The sequence below is a fragment of the Mixophyes fleayi genome, chromosome 1 (assembly GCF_038048845.1).
Source record: "Mixophyes fleayi isolate aMixFle1 chromosome 1, aMixFle1.hap1, whole genome shotgun sequence".
NCBI lineage: Eukaryota > Metazoa > Chordata > Amphibia > Anura > Limnodynastidae > Mixophyes > Mixophyes fleayi.
In genome coordinates this window covers 329,666,824-329,690,880 of record NC_134402.1, presented here as the reverse complement: position 1 = coordinate 329,690,880, position 24,057 = coordinate 329,666,824, and positions in this window count along the sequence as shown.

The window sequence follows — 24,057 nt, the reverse complement described above, 5'->3', positions numbered from 1 at the left end:
AATTAATGCCATCACACCATTATTAATTTAATGTGAGACTGAGTTTACAAAGAAGAAGGGCTATTTACCAATTATTTAATATTGGGACTGTTTGGGGATAAATAATTGTATTTATTGAATGTGAGTACCATTAATTTAGTTGCAGGGCATGTTGGGGAGGAAATAGGTATAGCTAATAATTTTGAATGCTATTAATTTAATGTGGGATAATTGGGGGATAGGTCTATGTATTAAAGGTGAATGCTGTTAATTTAATGTTGGGGCTTGTAGGGAGGAATGATGCCAGAGTGTTCCTTATGGGGAAACTGATTTGATGTCCAGCCTCTGCTATTCTGAACTACATTAATTTGTGGATCTCATCTCTGCAACTGTGTGTTTAAAAAGTATGTTATAGGAATTTGTTATCTGTTCTTACTTAGGTTGGCCAGAGACTTTTATTGATGCCTACTTTATGATAGGTATCTGGCCTCCTCTAGCCTATTCGACAAATGTTGTCTTTTCCTTTGATTATCTGACCAATTAGCACAGCTGTAGTGTATTCCTAAATTAGCCTGACTACATATTAGCTTCAGTCTATGGGGTGACGTATGTGGGGTGAGACGTTTGCGTGTTTTCTGCACTAAGTGAGATTTCTCACAAAGTGTATGGAAATGCACAGTTAGACAAACATTGGACAAACATTGGTCTACATTTGATTACTTCCAGGAATAAGCTACATCTGCCACAGCCTTTTTCTGCATTGCTTGTCTATCTATACAGAACACTGCAAATAGGTAATTCTTTAAAATCCCCAAACTTTTTTGCTTTTACTCTTTTATTAAAATGTTTAAAAAATTGCTTTTCTTTCACCCTTCCACCAACACAAATATTTGTCCACATTGCACCTTTATTACTCCACTCACCTCTATTTAACACCCATGAACTGTTGTCCTATTTATTATCTCTAACAAGTACATCCTCCACCTGTCACCAGAAAATAAAAGGTCACGCATCCTACAATCCCCTTACATATCTTTCTCTCTTTCTGCTTCTTTTATCCGGTGATATATCACCTAATCCAGGTCCCCCACACTCCTCACACACACATACATCAGAACACTACCGCTCTATAGCAAACTTCAAAGACATCACCTGTTTCCCCTGTCTTCCAAAGCCCTTTAAATGTGCCCTTTGGAATGCACGCTATGTTTGTAACAAACTTACCTCCATTCATGTTCTCTTCCTCTCAAAAATCCTCAACCTTCTGGAAATAACAGAAACATGGCTCATGCAATCAGACACTGCCTAATCTGCAGCACTTTCACATGGTGGCCTCCATCTCACCCACACCTCCAGACCTGAAGGCAGACAAGGAGGTGGGATTGGACTACTTTTCTCCCCACAGTGCACAATTACAGTTGTCCCATCACTCACATTCACATCTTTGAAGTACATGCTATTCGCATTTTTAATCCATTCTCTCTACGTGTTGCGGTGATCTATCGTCCCCCTGGAGCACACCAACAATTTATTGAGGATTTCTCTACATGGCTCACTCACTTCTTATCTTCAGATATCCCCACCCTCACCCTGGGGGATTTCAACATCCCCTTTGATAACCCACCTTCTAAAGCTGCTTCCAAACTACTCTCTCTAAGCTCCTCACTCCCAGTGGAATGAATCATCTACACATCAGGATGGCCATTGCCTTGATCTTGTTTTCTCCAGACTATGCTCAGTTTCTAATTTCCTTAACACACCCTTTCCCCTTTCAGATCATCACCTTATCAGCTACACGCTCACCCCCACTGCTCTAACCTCTCTAATGTCTAACTCTACCAAGCCTCCTCATACCTGCAGAAATCTTAATTCTATTAATCAACAATTTTCCACCTCTCTCCAACACCTTCTCTCCCCTATCTCTAAATTTTCCTCCCCTGAGATGACAGTACCTCATTTTCCCCAAACCTTAGCAACAGCCCTTGATCAACTGGCGCCAGCGACACTACGTTCTACACGTCTACTTCGATGTCAGCTGTGGCACACTACGCAAAATCTTCATAAACTTTCCCGTAAAGCAGAAAGTCACTGGCGTAAATCTCACACCTCTAATGACTTCTTCACATATACTTCTATCTACCGCTCCTATCGAAATGCTCTGGACACTGCAAAACAAACATACTTCCAATCTCTTATCTATGCTCAGGCTTCTAACCCCAAATGCCTTTTCAATACAATTAAATCACTTCTCAATCCTGCCACCCCGAACCCTCCGTCTACTATCAGTCCCTAGGATCTTGCTTCCTACTTCAAGGACATAATTGATAAGATCAGACTAGAAATGGTATTCTATTCCTTGACATACAAACAGCTGAATTCCTTCCCACTACCCTGTGACACCCTCTCTTCATGTGACCCCACAAATGTGGAAATTTCTACTCTCTTCTTATCTTCCTACTCTACCTCCTGTCCTCTTGATCCTATTCCCTTGCAAATTGGTAGATTCCTGTCTCCTGTGCTCATTTCACCTGTAACTAAAATCTGTAATCTCTTGCTCTCTACTGGCATCTTTCCATCACTATACAAGCACGCAGTGATTACTCCTATTCTAAAAAAACAAGATTTTGACCCAAACTCTCTCTCAAATTACCGTCCCATCTCTCAGCTCCCATGCCCCTCCAAGCTTCTAGAGAGATTTGCCTACACTCGCCTCACACGCTTCCTTTCCGCAAACAACCTGTTGGATCCTCTTTAGTCTGGCTTTCATTCTCAACACTCCACAGAGACTGCATTGACTAAGGTTGTCAATGATCTAATCACTGCTAAAACTAAACACCATTACTCTCTCCTAATTTTCCTGGATCTCTCGGCTGCATTTGACACCGTTGACCACTCTCTTCTCATACAAATGCTGCAATCCCTAGGTCTTCAAGACACTGTTTTATCCTGGTTCTCATCCTACCTTTCTAATCACTCTTTCACTGTTAATTTCTCTGGGGCCACCTCTGCTCTGCTTCCTTTATCAGTTGGAGTACCGCAAGGCTAAGTGCTAGGTCCACTGCTGTTCTCTATTTATACCGCTTCTCTTGTAAATCTAATAAGTTCCTTTGGATTTCAGTATCATCTCTATGTGGATGATACCCAAATTTATCTATCCCCTCCTGATCTCTCGACATCTGTGTTGTCCCGTGTAACTGACTGTCTTTCTGTCATTTCATCTTGGATGTCCTCTTGCCAATTCAAACTTAATCTTTCTAAAACAGAGTTAATTATATTCCCACCCACCAACAAGAGCATACCTGACATTTCTATCTCTGTTGATAACATGACCATAAATCCCACCCCACAAGCTCGCTGCCTAGGTGTAATCCTTGACTCACACCTATCCTTTGCTTCCGACATTGACTCTATATATAAATCATGTTACATACATCTAAAAAACATTTCCAGAATTGCATATATCTCACACAAGACACTGCAAAAAACCTTAATTCATGCACTTAACATCTCCCGCATTGACTATTGCAATTCCCTCGTTACTGATATTCCCCAAAACAGACTCAAACCCCTACAATTTATTTTGCACGCTGCGGAAACATTGATTTTCCTTGCAAATCATTATTCCTCTGCTGAATCACTCTGTATGTCTCTACACTGGTAGCCTGTTTTCTACCGAATCCAATCTAAAATACTTTTACTAACCTACAAGGCCATCAACAAAGCTGCACCAACATACATCTCCTCTCTTGTCTCAAAATATCTCCCAACTCGGTAACTTCGTTCTGTACAAGATCTACGTCTCTCATCCACACTCATTACATCCTCCCATTCCCAGTTACAGGACTTTTTTCGGGCTGCACTCACTCTATGGAATTCTCTCCCTCGCACAATAAGACTCTTCTTTGGTCTACAAACTTTCAATCGTTCTCTGAAAACCCACCTCTTCAGACAAGCTTATAATATTCCTCAATCACCCTCTTATCCTCACTACATTACCTTATTACCACCAGTTACACAATTTCACACAAGACAACTACCCCCTGACCAACATTGTCGTCTGACAGGATCATTTAGCTTATGAGTCACTTTTACCTTTGCAGTCTGGCTGGGCCGAAATGCAAAATTTAGACTTAACCTCATGTATCAAACTCTCATTGTCCCATAGATTTTAAGCTTGCGAGCAGGGCCTTCTCACCTCTTTGTCTGTTTTACCCAGTTTGTTTATTAGTTTACTGTGTTTGTCCCCAATTGTAAAGCGCTACAAAATATGTTGGTGCTATATAAATAAATGATGATGATGATGGTTAGAACACAGCTGACTGCTGGCAGGAACCGAAGGAAAGTGTTCCATTGGCTAGCAACGAGACGCGATCGCCATTGCGCAGGCCCGTCTGCGAGACTGCCAGATCCTGGAAGAGCATCCAGTAGCTAGCAAGCGGGATATGGGCAGTGGGGACAGGCGGCCATCACCCGCATCCAAGAGAACTGTGGGGATGACGCCTGACAGTGAGAATGAGAGTGTAAGTCGGTGTGTGAGAAATATGTGTGTGTGAGAGAGTGTCAGTCAGTGTGCATATGAAATTTGTGTGTATATGAGAGAGGATGTTTTAGTCAGTATGTATATAAAATGTGTATGTGTGTATGAGAGAAGAAATGTTAGGGATAGACTTACTAAAAATCGATTTGTGCCCTAGGTTTAATCAACTGCATATTGCCTGTTATTTAAGGCTTCTCTGATTTACTATCCAGCACTTAGAAGGTTCAAGTTCAATCCGCCGATGATGTGCAGCAATTTAAAATCACCTATATCACATGTGGTTTAATGAGAAAAAAAATCCTCCTTTCCCTTAAAGATGGGCCATACAACTTAACATCTGGCACAATTTTCTAGGGGGGCTCATACAAACATTCAGGTCCCTGCACCTAGAGATTTCCAGGTCAATGCTACGTAGCATTGGCCCCCTCCTGGTAAAACTGGCTGGTGGGTGCCAAGGAAAATGTTGAAAAAGGTGCCCCCTTTTCTTTATTCACAATGAGAGACTGCTCCTGATTGGCTGTCCACCTATTCAGTAGGTGGCCTAGCCAAAGTTTAACTCATTTGCAATGGGACCTTGTTTAGAGCAGTCATCTTTGGCCTGATTCATTAAGGATCTTAAATGCAGAGGATCCTTATTTCAGTCTCCTGGACAAAACCTTGTTACAATGGAAGGGGTGCAAATGAGTGTTCTGTTTTGCACATAAGTTAAATACTGACTGTTTTATCATGTAGCACACAAATACTTGATAGCTTATTTGTATACTGAAATTAAAGTTGATATTTGTGTGTTACATGAAAAAACAGTCAGTATTTAACTTATGTGCAAAACAGAACACTCATTTGCACCCCTTTCATTGTAACATGGTTTTGTCCAGGAGACTGAAATAAGGATCCTCTGCATTTAAGATCCTTAATGAATCAGGCCCCTTGTTATTAATGTGCTTTTTTTTTTTTCTTTTACCAGACAAATGGACTTCGTTGAATCAAGATCCATAAGATGGAAGGTAAGTATTTTATAACTGTACAACAGAAAAAAGGGGGAAAACACCTATAATAGACAAGCAAAATTATTTATTTATGGAAAAAAACAGAGAATATTAGATTTAGTAATGATATGAGCGGGGCACACTAGATTTATTTAAAGTAAGAATTGGGCACACTTGATATATTTAAAGAGCAAGGCACACAGTAGATTTACTATTAGAAGAAAAGAGTACACTTTTTTTCAACATTTTCCCTGGTACCCAGCCAGAAGTACCAGAAGGGGGTTTATTCAACTTAGCATTGGCCCAAAACAAAAAGACAGTTGTCAGCGCTTATCCTTTACACTGCATCCCAGTGTCAAGGGCACCTCATTATATGCCCTGCATATAATGAGGTGCCCTTGATGCTGGGATGCAGGCTTAAATGTTTTGATCAAAATATGAACTAATACCTCATGTTTTCATTCTGCTAGATACACACAGATATGCAGTGTAAAGGATAAGCGCTGACAACTGTCTTTTTGTTTTGTATACATATATGGGCATTTATATTGCCACGCAGCGGTACCATATTCAATATGGGATATACCGAGCATAGGCTTGTTTTTTCTCTGGTCTTAGCATTGACCCAGGCTTCCCTAGGTGTAGGGAGACATCAGACAAGAGAGAGAAAGAAAGAAGAAAGAGATCATGGTAATTTTGTTATTGGTAAGTGCCTGTACAATATTTTTATATGTTACTATTATTATAAATATATAAATGTTTTATTTTTTAGAAGGAAGAAAGTATCTAAATAATTTAGATACTATATAACTTGTCTAAAATGTTTTTTTTTACTTATGTATTTGAATAAAGTTTTGTTTTTTTTCATTTGGTACTTTTTATTATACGGACGTCACTACAGCTGCAAATGCTGTGCTACTACTTACACCTGATCTGCTGTTTTCAAACCTTCCACTGCCTGGCTGATGTTATGACTTATTCACTCACTTGAGGCTAACAGAAAGGGATTTGAGTTTTGCCATTTAAGTGGAAAAAGCTGTCTAGCAGGGAGGAGCTACAATACAAACAATGCAAATCTTAACACTTGGAACAGTTTAGTTTTGATGTTTCCATTTTATTTGTCATGTAATTAATATTCCACTGTAATATAAATCTTAAATAATGGTAGTATAATTGTTAAAAACATCATAAATTCGAATTGCATTCCAGCAATGTTTCCACCTTACAATGCCTTAGAAAATCACATGGAATCTGATTAATGACCCTATCCCACACCACCTTTATTAATCCATCTTGCCCAGAGATTGTGAATAAAATAAACAAATGTTTTGCATATCAGAATATTACTTAAATAAGCTATGTTCAGGTATAATACACATCCCAAAAATATAGGTGACAGCATGAAAGCAATTACCAAAAAAGCAACTAGATTTGTTATGTATAGTGCAGATGATATTCTCCTCCCAGCTAAGAAAGTTCAATATTTACCTGATGATGAATATAATGAGGAAGAATCAATTCCATAGCAGTCCAATGTGCATTACCTGACTATTGTATAACAACAATATTGTATAATATTAAATAAAAGTATACACCTTAAAATAATGTGTACTTTAAAATGTAGGATATATAACAGATACATTGGGAAGAATGACAGAATAATAGTCAAGATTTCTCTACACCAAAAAGCTTACAATCTAACTTACTATATTGATATATACATAAAAGAAAACAGATAGGTAGGTACAAAAAGTATAAAAGCTGTTTACAGATGAACATTCTAATTGCAATCATTAATGCATTTCAAATCAGTGTGTTAAGAGGTAGGATTTTAATTTCAATGTAAACACACATTGTGATACATGGGGGACTTTTAAACTAATTTTGGCATGAGTTCCCAAGTCCACTTGGTGTGTATCTCTTATGCACTGGATTTTGCTTAGTTCCATCCAGACTGAGCATTACTCTCTTCTCTACTCAATGGTTCTCACTCTTTATCTCATTCTTTCAAACATAGGAGCATATTCAATTCTTTATTTTTCCCACCGCGTTCAAACTATTACCATTATTACAATATTAGTTAGCTGGATTTAAGCTCACGGCTCAGGGAGCTGCGAGCTGAAATCCAGCGAGAAAAATACCGCCGACAATTGAATATGCCTCATAGAGTCATATGTGAAAGAGAAAAGCAGGGTTAAAAGTGAAAGTGGTCAGGGAGTTGTTATGCAGCAAAATCCAGTCTTGGCGTAATGTATGGCTAAGTAAGAATATCTAGCCCCTTTCCCCAGTACAATTGGTGGCAGAATACTGTAACAGCCCCCTGTCTAGTGCCTAATGCCCCCAGTCTGAGCACTGTAATATAAGACCTAGGTGAAATGCCTAACCACTGCAGTGCTAAGCAGTATTATGCAAAAGTGTATAGCCCTATGCTGGGAACTCCAATTTAATGTGATGAGAAAGATTACTCTGGTATGGTTGGCTGCAGTATAATGCAACAGCCCCAAACTTAGTCTTGGGGAATTAAACTTAAATTAAACCTGGTGTGGTTGGGAATCAGGAAATTGAAATAACTGCCAGTGAAAAAACACTTTCTGGAGCAGTGTGTGGAGTTGCATTAAAAGAGGGCTGGGAACTGTAACCAGTGTCATAAAGTTGCATTAGGGACGTGAGTGATAAACTTAGTGAACCTGGGTGATAAACCAAGTGATAAAATGATGAACAATACAATAGCGTATATATTATTCACTCTTGCCTGCAATGAGGTACTGGAGGAACAGTCTACCTAATCCCTCTGCAGGTCTTTTGCAACTGCAGGCTTCTTCCTTAGCTTTACTATTCTTTGTGCTACACTGCAAGGGTTAATCTTGTGCATTGTAAGACATTGCTTGGCCATAACTGTTTACTTAATTACCTGCAGTTATGCAGTGGGTGTCAATCAGTGGTGAAATGTGACCGACATTCTTACTGCTTTGTAGAATTCTGTATGTCGACCAAATTAAATAGTAACTTGCTCACAATTTTTCAAAACAAAGGCTTAATTACTGTATTTGTGCAAATTTGTATTTTAGAAGACACATAAAGGTGCCATAATTAAAAAAAGCACTTGCTCCTTTTTTACTTATCCTAACATATTATTGCCAATATAATTTGGAATTCATTATTTTTCACTTTTTTTTTTCAGAGACATTCTGTATCTAATTTTAGTTGTCCATACCAGGTTTTGGCCTGAGGCTAACCCCTAAGCTACATAGAGATGGGATTCAAAGGATAACCTGTTTCCTTTAAAGCAGTTAGTACAACTGAAATGTAGCACTGTTACTTAATGTTACAAAATAAAAACAGACAATTTGGTTTTACTTGTATCCCAAACTGAACAATAAATATGTAGCAATGTTTTGGTAGAATTACACATTACTTACCAAATATATAAGTAGGAATCCAATGTGGTAGCACTGTGGTGCATTTATTAAAACATTGCCTTACATTTATAAAGACATCTTGAATTTCATCTACTAATACTAATTGTGCAATGGTACCGCCAGAACATATTTGGCTAAATTAGATGTCTTCAGCCTCTGGCTTCACCTAAGGCTATGTCAACTTATATGAATTATAATCACTAATAGGGTCCACAGCATCTCAGTACAAGTGATTTAGAGTCAATGGGCTCAGGAGTTAAGGTTCTTTCTTTATTTCTAAAGCAAATAGCAAGATTACATGTTTTGTGTTGCAGTACACAAAAAAGTAAAAGTCAAAATAATAAACAGAATTGAGAATAAAGTACTGTATATTTAATGTATGTGAAAATGTAGCTACTGTGATTTCTATTTTCATCAACAGGGTAAATTCTACAGGAAATGAGTGCATGATCAGTGTGTGCAAATTGTGTAGCTTCATGATAAGTCTTTGAAACTCAATTACATTCGCTTTACATTAAGAAATTCTTTTTCATGAATGCCTCCTGAGCTTGAGTTTAAAAGACCATGAAATTGACATGGAGAAAAAAGGAATAATTGGTATAATCTGTTATCATTACAGTTGATTTTAATGTGAATGTGGTTTCAGTATCAACCACAGAGCATGGTTTTAAAAAAAACCCTCTTTTTCCACACTTTCAAATAACGCAAATTATATTTACTATTGTGTCATAATCAATATTATAATAAAATGGTACCAGATAACCAACTAACAATGTTATCCTTATGTGACTGTCCATAAATATATCTAATATGTCTAGTAGAACATGTAGAGGCCAATGTAGCTAACTCTGATACTAAATCTGTCTTAAAGACCGCAAGCTCCTTGAAAACAGAGTGAACAAAGTAAAAATAAAGTTCTGCCTTTTACCATAATTGCTATTATTCTTCCATATAATGGAGTGATTTACATCATAATATATCAATTGAAATCTCAAACAAGAATTGTAATTATTAACTAATGTGAGTTTTTCACTAGGTTTAAAATTAGGTGTTGTGATCTGTTTTTTTCATTATAAACATCCCAATATCCTTGGTTGAGATGAACAATTAAATTCAGCATAACTTGGAATTTATCAGTTTTCAGGAGGTTTAGGGTTCCTGAACTAATTTATGCATCGCTAAAAAGTTAGTTTAAATTTAAAATAATGTAAATTCTGAAAATTAATTTATCTTTCACCCAGTGTTATTGGCAGCTTCAGTGCAGACTGACAAGAACATGTGCTTTATTAATAGGCACTACTATGTCTATGACTCTAGTGTTGATGACTAACATGCTTGTAACAAGTTAGAGAAGCTGTGGGTGGAGAGTAGGTAATCATACTTTGTCTCTCATTTATGATATAGTGATAGCAATTTAAAACACAAATTGCTGTCATATTGCCAGAGTAATGCATGATATGTAATTAATAGTTAGCATTAATAGATAATAACACTTTCTGTTTAAATTGTATATTGTAATATATTTCACCCAGCCAAAAATAAGTAAAAACACCTTCCCATTTTCCTCGCCTATAATTTCCCTCGCTACAATTTGTATTTGACTTTTTGGGGGCAAATTGCCTAGCACTTTGTTTTTCTATGTGGAATGTGCTGAGAATATTTCAAGTACTGCCGTAATCGTCGCAACAGAAAATTGGTCTTAATGTGCTCGTTTTTGCTTGTACCTCTAGCAACACTGGGATACCTCACATTGGAATACCTGACACTGGGAGACTTGCTTGTGCTATGTCATCATGTGTAAGGAGTTCAGTATGTTATCTGAAGGTAGATAGGCACACTAGCTATTAATCAGGTACTTGTTCACTAAAACAGAGAGATAGAGAGAGCACTACTGTATCTATGAGACTGGGAAAGATAAGTTTTTTATTTGCGTGCAGCTTCAGCGCTGTTAAACACACAGGTTAAAAAACTAAGTGTAATCAAACCAAGAAATATATCACAGACTTGTTATGCTGCCATTGAAGGTTAATTGAAAGATAATTTAAGCCATAGCAGTATGACTTTAGGAAGCTATCCATTTCATCACACAACCTGCATTATTCTATGACAAAAACGCCAACTATTTAAATATAATCTATCACACATTTTTGTAGCTATAACTGTCTGGACACTGCTGCAAGAGTAATGTATAATCTAGGGTATAGCTTAATGGCAAAACATTTTAAATTACATTTTTAAACATAGATGAATGCCACTGTAAAGCATCTTCTATGTGTTTTTCATATGGCAATCATAATTTTTTTGTTGTTGAAAATGTATAAATGATAATATATTGTTTCCGTGCAACCCAAGAGCTCTGCGGTAGATTATTACTAAACACTAAGGAGATCATTTAAAGTTGAAAGCAAGTCTATTTGTTGCATAAAACATATATTTTCACACGTTACGGGTCTGAGTCATTAAGGCAAAAAGGGAGTAAATGTTCTCTGGGACAAACCATGTTACAATGCAAGGAGTGCAAATTAGTTTATTATTTTGCATATAAGTTAAATGCTGGCTGTTTTTTCATCTAGCACACAAATACTTAATAGCTTTATTACTATACTGAAATTTAAAGTTGATCTAGGACATGCTCTATCCTGACTATAAATCTGTCCTCACATTTTAAATTTACCTCCCCCTCCAATGCAACATGGTTTTGCCCAGGTGCAAATGTTACTCCTTTTTTATGCTTTGCTCTCCTTAATGACTCAGGCCCTACATGTGCATCAAAAATACGTAGTCATACAATCGCTTTAAGATTTTTGTGTATCCCTGACTTGCATCTTATCTTATGTCTGGAGATGCAGAATGGGGAAGAGAAGGGGAATGCAAGTGAAGGCCAAGCACAGAATAGGCGATATAACTAAAGGTTGATGCAGCTGCAGATATGCCTGTCTGGAAGCATATCTGTTGACCTTTGCATTGTTAAAAATAAATACATGAATTAATAAATTAATAAATAAATTAAAAGGTGTGTGCCCAACCCCCATGTGAAGCAACCACAGTGTTCATAGGCTGGGCTAGTCTACTGCTAATGCAGGGGTATGACAGGGAAGCCTGCAATGTGGTTTTCCTTTGTCATAGGAGAACACAGCCACAGTCTGTTCAGCACAGGGGCTGAACTCCTTACAGATTATATTAATAGCCACCAGCAACTCCAGATTACATTAAAAGCCCCTCCCTTAAAAATATACGACCTCAGATTTCATCAATACACCACCTCACTTTGTATTAATAACGCACTCCACATAACATTAATACCACCTACATTATATTACTACCATCAACCACATTCAATTATTACACCACCGTCACACTTTCATTCTAGGCTTCTTTGCTGACATTTCCTACGGTGGCAAATATATTCAGAATTAAGTTTATTTGGTGTGGTTTAAAACCTATTTGCTATTAATAAATCATCTCTACATATCCCATGTAGACATTAGCAACATTTATTTTAATGTTATAAAACTAATCAAAATAGCATGTTTTCATATGTTGCATATTTTTTTTTCATGATTCCTGTTTTGTTGTATTTTAGCGCAAACATAGAGCTATCTGCATTTGGGCTTGCTCACTACCTATCCACTTTTTTGTATTGTTCACATTGATAAATGCATAAAAGATTTATTAAAAATAGATTAAATTACAGTCAAAAGTGTAATTTTTACCTAAAATGTTTATCTCCCATTTATATTTTAGAAGAAATAGTATATTTCTTTTTAGAAGGTCATCTAGACATGACCTATTTTTTATGTGTTATAAAAAATTTGTATTGGTCAAAGCGCATTAACAGGGCAAGAAAATCCATTAAAAATGCATCACTAAATATGTGATAGCTTGCATGTATTTTCTCATTTTCCAGTTCATATATATATATGAAGAAGCACTCAAGTGGGCACTACAATAATATTGAATGTGAATTACATTGCATCATTACATTTAGAACAACCATGTTGGTTTGCATATAGCACAAGAATGTTATATTATGTATTTTTTTAAAAGAAAATAAGCTAACGTAGTATAGTTAAATACTAGTTATCATTTGATTAAAACAAACAAACAAGAGCAATAAGTTAAAAAAAACCATGTATGACTGTTACATGAACATTCTAAAATGTACTTGCTGAGGTTAAAAACTTTGCTCAATATTTAATGATTTAACGATTTAAAAGCTATTTAACAAATAATATAGAAATTTTCGAACATGGAATGTTTGTTATTACCCATCTGGGATCTATGACTGCAGAAAAGTCATGAAATACACAGATTCTCCTTATCTCTGACTTTTTGTGAAGGGCACATAAAATGATCTTGTTATACATCTCCACAAGCACGAGTAAACTACTGTGGTGCATTGTGTTATGATATTCAAAGAGATACATTACATTGATGATAAGAAATTCATGGCTGGGTATGTAGCTGCAAAGTCGAGGAAATAAAGAAAATTTTATTTTTAATGACAAGTTGGTCATATGTTTATGTTATCAAATTACACTGTACTGTTAGCATTTAATTGAACCAACAATAAGTAATTGATCAGTATAGGAAGTAGTACAGAATTAAAGGTACATTACAGCAAAAATATTATAGCCTAATATTGAACACATATAATTTTAGTAGAGATGGAGAAATACAACAGATCCAAGATTCAGGGTACCAAGTGAAACCAAGTATCAGATCTCAAACCGAGGCAAAACATAATTTCAGGCAAAATATTAATGCAAAACTCTCAAGAGTTTTAGATCGCTATCTTATTTATATATCCCTCCCTCGTTTTCTCATGTGCCGTTAGACGAGGCAGCGAGTAGGGACGATGTTAGCTGCAGTGCTCTGCTCTTAGGAGAGCATTTCAGTCAGCGACTAATTCATACGGTGCTACCGCTGATTGCCTGCAGGCCGCTGCCCCCTTTGAAGTAGCCTGACTAGGTCCTTTTGTATGGAGGATCCCTTGACTTGCATTGTAGTCACATCATTGTGAGGCTAGAAAGGGTGTAGTCACTCTGATGCCAGATTTTGTACTGGCCCATCATCAAGAATCATATTATGGGATTAGTGGTGTAATGGCAATTTGACCTTCCACTGCTTGTTTTTGCTATTAGTTGTTAGTTGACTTGCATTGCTCTCTCTGCCACCATTTTTGTTTAAATAAAAACGGTGACCTTTTGCAAATCTACATGGGTGCTTGTGTGGTTATTAATATATTCAATTACAGTAACAGTAATTCTGAACTTGTGAAGGAGGTTTGTGTGCAATGAAAGGGAGATATCAACACTATGCAGTTTGATTGTTTTTGGAATTGAATGGGAGACAGCAAATGTAACAATGGCAAAATTACAAAATCCTTCATAAGATAGTTCACTGAAGAATTTGGCCAAAATTGGTGACAATTGGGGCAGATGAGAAGGGATCATGAGAAAATAGATTGGAAATGACTGGAAAGAATGTTAATGCTATAAACAGTAATATAGGAGCAAAACCAGCTCAAAATTACCATATTTTACCTATTTTTCACAATTTGTAATTAAATCCAGATCGAAAACCAAAGCCAAAAGCTTTCGTGATTTTTTGGCTGCAAACATGAACACATTTTAGAACCAAAACCACATCCAAAACCAGAACATGGGAATAACCGCACATCTCTTATTTTTAGCACAACAAAATATTGAAGAGAAAACATAGAGATCATAAGATCAAAAAATGTACTGCAATAAATAATCAAATCACTCCATTCAATAAAATAGGAACTAAAATCTATTACAGAACTAAAGACAAAAGGGATTGGCCATAAGATTCAAATTATAAACGTAAAATACTGACCTTGTTGAAACAGACCAAGCAAATAATGCTGTTAATACAGTACAATTAATCAAACAAGTGGTATCAGCTTAACTTTTTGGCATTAGATTTGTCTGAGCCTGCCAAGGGGGACATATGTAGTTCCAACACCTCAAAAGCAGAGATGAGTAGTTGAAGGTTTCATCATTCTTTGTATTTATTTAACTTGCAGTTGTTTAACAGGATTAAAAATATGCTACAGGAGTTAACTTTATTTCTATGACATTACTAATGAGTCTGCTTAGTACAGTTCATTATTTGTTTGCTCTTCCCAATAATCCCTTTATTTCCTCCTATAGCTTTTCTGTCTCACTAAGAACATAGGGTATGTGTGAAATATTTGGGGATGGTGTGTGATGTCATTGTGGGCAAGGGAAGGTCCTGAAAGGTCTAAAATAATGACAAGAAGTGAACAAAGAAGCTGCATGCACACATCTGCACATAGCTTGCAGAAAGGTGTAAATATGTCTAGCATTCCCCTGTTTTAGGCACAATTAAGTTTATATAATGTTTGAGGTTAATATAAACTGTTCATTGCGATATTTTCTGACAAAAGACAGGGAATGTTTATTTTTCCTATATCTCTATTTCTGTTCTGTTATAATTTACCTACATTTTAATTTCATATAATAAACTAGAATGAAATAAATAATTTTCAAATTTGTTAGAAAATCTCTATAATGAGGAATTCTCTATAATATCAGTTATCTAAGAAAATCATGTGATAGTAAGGATATACCACTGGACGCTATCTTGCAACTAAACACAGGTACAGTTTCACAATACTTATCTGGAAACAGCTGTTGTAAGCTGGATTTTTTTTTTTTTTACAAATCTTTAACTATCCCATATTTGTAAACCTAGTTCTTTACTAACGTGACCTTTTTTATATTTTCTGCTGTGTTGAATTCTGTCAAAGGCTTTTGAATTCAGCTAAAAGGATATGTGATGTTTTATTTTCATCATTTACTATTAGATGGCACTATGCTAGGTCAAAAAGGGCACAAGTGATCGATACTCCTTTTAAATTGCTCAAGCTTGTCTGATTGATTTTATTCTGTGCGTACTTCTGTTTTCTTGTACATAAGGTGTCAGTTCAGGCTTTTCAGATGATCATGGGGGGCAGTATATGTTTTAAATCAAAGGTATAGAAGCCCATTTTATTTGTTTAAACAGCAGGAAGGAATGTTATGATATAGCTTATGACCCTGTCCTATACAGAAGGTAGAGACATATGAAATATCCAACCAAACTCATCATAGCTCTGTGAGGTGTTTTTTTTTACATATTAGTGTATTTAGAACTTCTTGTAGGAAGGTATATAGCTGTTACTTTTGCGCTCTCCATTATATATTTGATGCATCTCCAGAGAGATAGTTATCAGTATGTTTTAAAAATATAGAATGCATCTAGTTAATTAAATTAGCGTTTGTAGAGTTATTTAGTGTTCAGAAAAATATTATTATGACTATCACTTTAGACCAGTAATAGACAACCTGATACACTTCAGGGGCCTCATGGGCAGATCTCTAAGCATCAAAAAGGGACAAGCATTACCTTTAATTTCAGTAATAAGTTAAAACAATACATTTAAAAAAAGAAAGATAAACCTTTCAGTAATAGTATATCAGCAAACATTTTAAACATGTGTTACAAGTTATAAGAAACAAATCTGAGAATAAAGCAGGGAGGAGCTGGGCCGAAGGTTAAGGTTTGGAAGGCCTCATGAGGCTGTAGGGTCGTCTGTTGCCCATCAATGCTTTAGACAGTGATGAGCCCACTGTCCAATCCCTCTCCAATCCCTTCCTATCCAACTTCAAATACACAGACAATGCTGCATATACTATTGTTAACTACACAAAGTCAGGACAAAATTATGACTGAGTCAGAGAGTCGCTCAAAATTGAGACTTTACCAGTAGAATTAGACAGTTGACAGATGCTGCTGCTTTCACCTGTTTATGCATCTATCCATACATGCTGCTGTTTGTGTTTTAAGCTCAGTTGCTGTTTGTCTGGATCCTGGCTTGTTGGAGCCCGGCTACCCTACAACCGATTAATGGCATTCACATTTAATGGCATTTACATTTAATAAATAAACCTGTTTCAACCCTAAACAGACCCAACATGTAATTAATAATCTTCACATTTAACAAATAGGTTTCCATCCTCACAAATTTTGCCCCACATTCAATTAATATCTCCAAAATTGTGCCAGCATTAAATCAATCCATTGGGACTGTATGTTTCAGAGGTAGATGTTTATGACTGCCCCCCCTCTTGCTGCCTATGTACACACATATTACAATGTGCATACCCTATGTGTGACATGTTGTCAGGAGGGAGGGGAAAGAAAAGCACACACAGAGAAAAAAGCATGGATCAAAATAATCTGCGAGCAGCATACTGTAAAGTGGCTGATCTTGGATTGGGGCCCTCCTCCAGGGAGTATATAATTGTGTGGGCCATGCCCGGCCTGCCTCCCTGTTCACCCCATACATGTGAAAGTTGCCCTCCATCTGGGAAACTAAAAATACCCTCTAAGTACTTCCCTGTTCTTATGCGCTAGGAATCTGGGAACATAATGCTGCTGCTGTTAAAACATTGTGCCACTGGAATTAGTGAGACAAAGGAAGATAGGCAGTAGAGCTACTTTGTCTGCAACAAAGCTGTACTCTAATGATATATTAATTGGAACTTACCTTTTTTCTCTTCAATTTGTGTTTTAGCTGTGCCACCAGAATGTAAACAAGGATTACTATAAGCTGTGTCCAGCAATAGTCCTTATCAACCATAAGCAATCCAAGAGTCTATTTAGATATTCAGTGCCTTAGACTTGAGATCTCAGATCAGGCCATGTCCCAACACTTTTGTCATAATACTTTCATCATATATTGTGAAAATATCTAATGCTTTAATACCTTTATTCCTCTATAGTCAGTTGAAGGTCTATATATTGTAGAGACTCATGCTTAGTTGAATATATGCCCATTTTCTTGATGTAAAACACACAAATTTGTACTGGGCAGGGCCATTAAAAATGTATTATACACCTGGAGAGGCTGAACAGGTGAGGGAAGGGGCAAGCAAATGCAGACAGAGTACAGTAAGGTCTTGTTCACGTAATTGCGAGCTGAGGCAGACCTGCATGGACACACAAAAAAACCTGCTAGTAACCTTATCAAGTTTGGGTGCCTGAGGACTGAAATGTAAATACCTTGTGATGATTGGCTGATTGCAGATTAACCCTTGAGGATAATAGTGATTTTTTCATTGATCATGCCTATGTTATATGATTTTATAGGCATATTTTAGAATTCATCTGTTTTACTCTCATTCATGCACAATAAAAAAGATTATACTTGCAAAGGGTTTTTTATTCAAATCAAACCTAACTACGAAAGTTTTTTTAGTTATCAAAACAAATGTTATGACCTGGGTGGATACAAGTGTATCTTAGGTATGCCTGAATAAACCTAGCGCATATTCTACTGGTGCAGATCTAGATACATCTTGAGATGACTCTGACTTAACATATGCCTACAAATATGCTATTACATGCGTTTAATTTGACAGTTTCTATAAATGTATATGTTTCCAAGTTAGAATCAGCCCTTCAATGATTTATTATGTTGAATATTTCTCCTTTTCCGGTCATTTCAGAAAATGTTTTGCCAAACATTTGTAATCATTACTAAGGCTATACTTATCATGTAGCTAATGTATTACAGTTTATTGATCCCTAGTCCCCTTTCTTCTGTTCCTACCAGCAGCATTCTTAAACAAATTACCACATAAGTCTCCAAAGACTAGGGTATCATACACTGATCTTCTGACTCACTCAGTGTGTGACAATGTTCTGCTCTTGAACCGAGTTCTTCTCTGGTCTTCCTACAGGGTTTTTGGTACTAGGTTATGTAGGGTATCTGTGAACAAACAAATGGGTATTAGATATGGCAGATGCAACTACAGAACCTGCAAATTTGATTCAAAGTGGGACTCCAGTAAGGAAACATTGCTACAATATATGGCTAATATTATATTTAAACCACACAATCACTATTCTAAATGTTTTTATTTATATCTCATTAAACTGGGTTTGACTCCAATACATTTTTTTCAGTTTCTGAAATACTATAATTTAGTAATTAACATTTTTTATTTTGTTTTACATGTGCATTGTTATGAAGACTGTTCACCTGTTTTGTCCTCAATGTCATGGATATCATACACTGATGGAATAGAAAGCATGTGGTGATGATGTCATTCACTTTTCTGTATGATGTTGGCAGAAACAGAACAACACTGCATATTACGGCCTTGAAAAGGAAAAAGAATCAGTGCAGTTTAAATATGGTTGTTCAGCTTATTTATTGTAATTGTCCGTCTCTATAATTAAGAATTTTTACTGATTTAAATGAGTTTACTAGACAAATAAATTGAAAAAATGTCTTTAAAATACACTTTGTTACAAATAATCCATAAAGTTCAAGAGAATGAGACTAAATGCATAGCAATTGAGAGTACTAAAATAATGTTTAAACAAATATTGATCTTGGACCAATTTCAAGCTAATGTTAAGTAATAGCAATTAAAGTTCTATATATTTAAACATATTGATCATTTAATTACAAAGTAGTTTAATAAATGGAGTGCAAGGTGAAGTAAGCATACTAAAAGAAGAAGGTATACATATCCCTCATTGTCTCACAAAACTTTATATAAAGTGTTGATTATGTTTCCATTGTTTAGCTATACATTCTCAGTTTATCTACTACAGACTATTTTTCACTGTCTTTAGGCAGTGCGGAGAAGGAATTGATATGAGAAAGATGGTCTGTATTGGGACCACAGAAAAACACCAAAACCAAATCTAGCTTCTTTTGGTTTATTTTTAGTTAAATAAATAATGACAAAGTAATATCTGTTATATATATACTGTCACAAACCTGTAGCAGGGAGAAACACACTTCTCTTAACCAAGTAGCTTATTCCAAAAGTAAAAGTAGTGATGGATGATTCCGTGGTCAAAGAGTTGGAAAGAGTAGAATAGTGGAAATGTAAGACATGGTCATAGGAATGGAGAATGCAGGATAATTAGGGGAAAAGCAGACATAAAAAAATCAATCAATACAATGCTCCTGCATTACTAGGCTGTGTATGAGGGATATACAGACTATGGCTTGCAATTAGGTGTTTCTCCTCAGTTTTAATTGCTTTTGGCTAGCACAATTGCTGAGATGTGCTTTGAAATCAGTTGTTGTTCCTCAGCCATGATTGCTGAGATGTGCTTTGCAATGTGTTGTGTCAAGACAATTATGTTCTTTTATTGGTTCTATGTAATAATCTTTACTGCTTAAACTTTTTTTAAATATATTTGTTTTCCAAAACTGTCTGAGGTTACAGTCTGCCTGGAGTCAGGAACTGGCACAGTGCCTATATAGATGAACATGTATCCCAAGCTAGAATTCTCCTCCTGTTACCATAAATATCAAGTGTACTGCACACGTCATAGATTGTAAGCTCATTAGGACAGGACCATCTTTACCTTCAGTTTCATGTCATTCTATAGACTTTGTTTGTAGCATTATTCCATCAATGTACAGTGCTGAATAACATATTGGAACTTTATAAATAAAATAAATAATAATAACAGTACCTTTCGTGTTCATGTACAGCACAAGTGAATAAGGAAGTCTACAAAGACCTCAGCTTGGGGCTGAGGTCATGGGTTAGATTTCAAAAAAGGACCTAACTGTGTGGAGTCTGTTCTCCCTGTGTTTGCGTGGATTACCTCCAGGACCTCCGGTTTGCTTACACGGTCCAGAATTGTACCAGCAAGTCAATTGACTTCTGACAATGGGTATGTGTGTGTTAGGGAATTTAGCTCTACTCCAATAGGGTGGAGACTGATGTCAATCATATTCTTTGTATAGAGAATAATATATTGCAAGGCAGGTAGAAATTAGCAATTATATTCTTGTTCAAATTATTATGTAATTTCTTACTTTTCTTTTGCCAATCCATCCTGATTATGATGAGATTTGGTGATTAGGAATGGCCCCTAGTAAAAAAAACTGTGTCTATTTAGCAGATCTTGGATTTTCCTATCAAAAAATTTCAACAGAACACTCACATTATGCTGCCCGGCCGTTGCACTACACAGATTTGTCAGTTTACACAGAGCTTTTATGGTTTCTGGTCAATTCCTGTTCTTAACAGATATATTTCAGCAAATACATTTGTAGGAGTAATTTGCATTCTATAAATTGAAAATATGTAATTGTTTGTTTTCTGCTATAACAGAAATGTATCTTTATTTACCCCAACAAAAATCAGCAATGTTTTACTGTCCTAGCCTCCGACAAAGGGTCATTGCACAAAGCTTTGATGGGACATTGGCAGTAACGTAATTCCCTCCTATAACTCAAAGGAATTTTGCATTAGGTATGGTTAAAATTAGACTAGATTAAAAAACACTCAAAGCAAACACATATAAAAATAGCATATTTACAGATATATCTGAAGATGCATCCAGCTCTGCATCAGTAGCATATGCAACAGATTTATGTCAGGTGTACATCAGATACAATTGTCTATAAATAGCAATTCAATGATGAAGCTGCTGCAGGGCGACACAATTAATACTAAACAACTCGTTACAAGGGAGATCACAAAGCAATTCCAACATAGGCAAAGTAGAAGTGATGCAAGAGTAAACCATGTTATAAGCACAAGAAACGTTGTTTTTAATATTTTGCTTTGATAGTAAAAAAAACAGATTTGCTGTCAGGTTTGATTTAAATAAAAAACACCTCTGTAATACAGCAGGTATAATCTTCCTTCTCATGTAAGAATGAAACCAGCAAATGCACCCACATAATCATATAATATAGGCACGAGCAATGGAAACAGCGCTATCAGCTTCAGAAGTCAATCTGCAATTAGCCAATCAGAAGCACCTAGATAGTGCTGACAACCGTCATCATCACCAGCGTGTATTTGTACCAGCCCTTGAGCACCCTCAACTGAAACAGCTCAGTTTCAATTACTTGGACTGCATTTCAACACCTCTTACCTGCTCTGTTCTGCCTCTCCTGTCGTAAGGTGGTGCAAGAGACAGATGCCTCCAAATCAACCAACTGTATTTGTTACAAATAAAGTTTCAGCCATTTTTTGTCAACCCAGTGCGGTCAGTGCATGACTCCTGGAAGCTCTACCTAAACATGTAGCACTTCTTGGTGTAACAGACATAACTAGGGTCACACAGGTAAATAAAAAATGAATACAGAATCATTCAAGGTTAAAAATCACAATACATTCTGTTAAAAGCTTCATATTAAATCTAAATTGAAATACTTGCTTTTAGTGTATGTAGCCAGAAAATAACACATTATGATACAATGTATTCTTAATAGAGGATTTGAAAACAGAAAAATAATGTACCTTATGGACTTTAGAAAGATTTAATCTTGGTATGCTTGCTAGATTACATTATAAATGCATAATTATAATCATTGCTTTTACAGTGTAATGATAATCAGTCAATTACAGTGATTGCTTTATCCTTGCCAAACCAATCCCCTTCTGACCCCACTACAATTTTATATGATTACAGAGGACAACAAAGTTAACATTAATCACTGTTATACTTTTATTTTTAACCCTTGATATTTGATGTCATCCTCAAAATGCCTGATAAAATATATATTTTTTTTTAAACTAAATTAAAGTGCAGAAATAATTGTGTATATAATAATGACCGAATAAAGTCTTCTCATAGCATGGAGAGTATATTATATCAATTTATGATACAGTAATGAACAAAACACAAAAAACAAGGGAAGGAATACACTATACTCAAAACGGTTTTACATTTTAATCACCTGTATTATATCCATCAATATTTATAAATAGTAATAATAATAATAATAGTAGTAGTAGTAATAATAATAAAGTTATTCCTACTTTATCGTAAGCATATATTAATCTGGTAGATCATATTAAATATATTATGCATTATAGTCTGGTGATAAGATAGTGACTGTAAATTACATACAGCTTAAAGCATTATAATGACCAACCATTATATAGTAGATGGAAAATTAAAAATCTCAATTACAAGTAGTCTGATATGGTAAACTGTTCAAACCAGTGTATTAACAGTATTAACTGTAAATAGAATAGTGCTGGGATTTTGGTGATCATAAAAAAATAAAAACATTATGACATGGTGGTGCATAGACCAGTTGGCACCATTGCTGTATATCAGGTTGTCCTTTGTGGAGCACTGATTTCTGGGAAAGCATTAGCAGAAACAAAATGGTTGCACTTAACAATTACTTAGTGTTCTGTTTATGAAGCTGTGAAGAGCCTAAAATCAAGCAAAAGTGACAAAAAAGTATTTTTCACCACTTTGTCCCATTTAGCAAAGGCTTGCTCTTCCTAGGCTGCACACTCCTCCCCTCCTTAGGTCAGAGTGGACTTTGCAGCACATTCGTGATGAAACATTGGCGCAGGCGCAGTAAGTCATCTTTGTGGAACCAGTTCCTTTCTTAACGATACAAGAGATTTTGTTGCAGAGAGGGATTTTCACCGAGGATCACATGGTAGGTAAGTATTCTTTATTAGCAGCAGTACATCTTTCTACATCGCTGCGATCAGCAGTGACACAGATCCTTAAGTACCGCTGCCCATTAATGATAAATAGACCCTTAAATCACTTACTCGGTCACACACATATTTTTCTTACTTCTAAAACAAAATGTAAACTTTTCATGGTTTGCAAGAAATGATTGATTATTAAAAATAAAAATGTTCTCACTTATTAGTATTCATTAAACCACGTTCAAAATCTAAAAGGAAACTAGTGTAAAGACAGCATTACACATATTCTGTTCTTTACTGGAAAAAAAAACATTTGTGTACTGTGGTACATCTGCCAATCCAATTGTGTTATAGAGAAGGAGGAAAAGTCTTTGGTTAACAATGTACTGTGATTAGTAAGTGTCCCGCATACATCTCTGGAACTCATTACCTGGTTATACAGCACTTGTCAAAGTTTCCCTCTAGGGACAAGTAGCTAGGAATGTCATTTTGGATGCATTATTAAAACCTCAGAGGTGCTTACAAAGTTTTAACATAGCATCCCTATTCTCTAGTGATGTCTGACCTCTACATTACCAATATAGGGGAATCAACATTACCCTTTGCTCAGTGAAAAATTACAAAAGGAGAATGATGCATACCTACACATA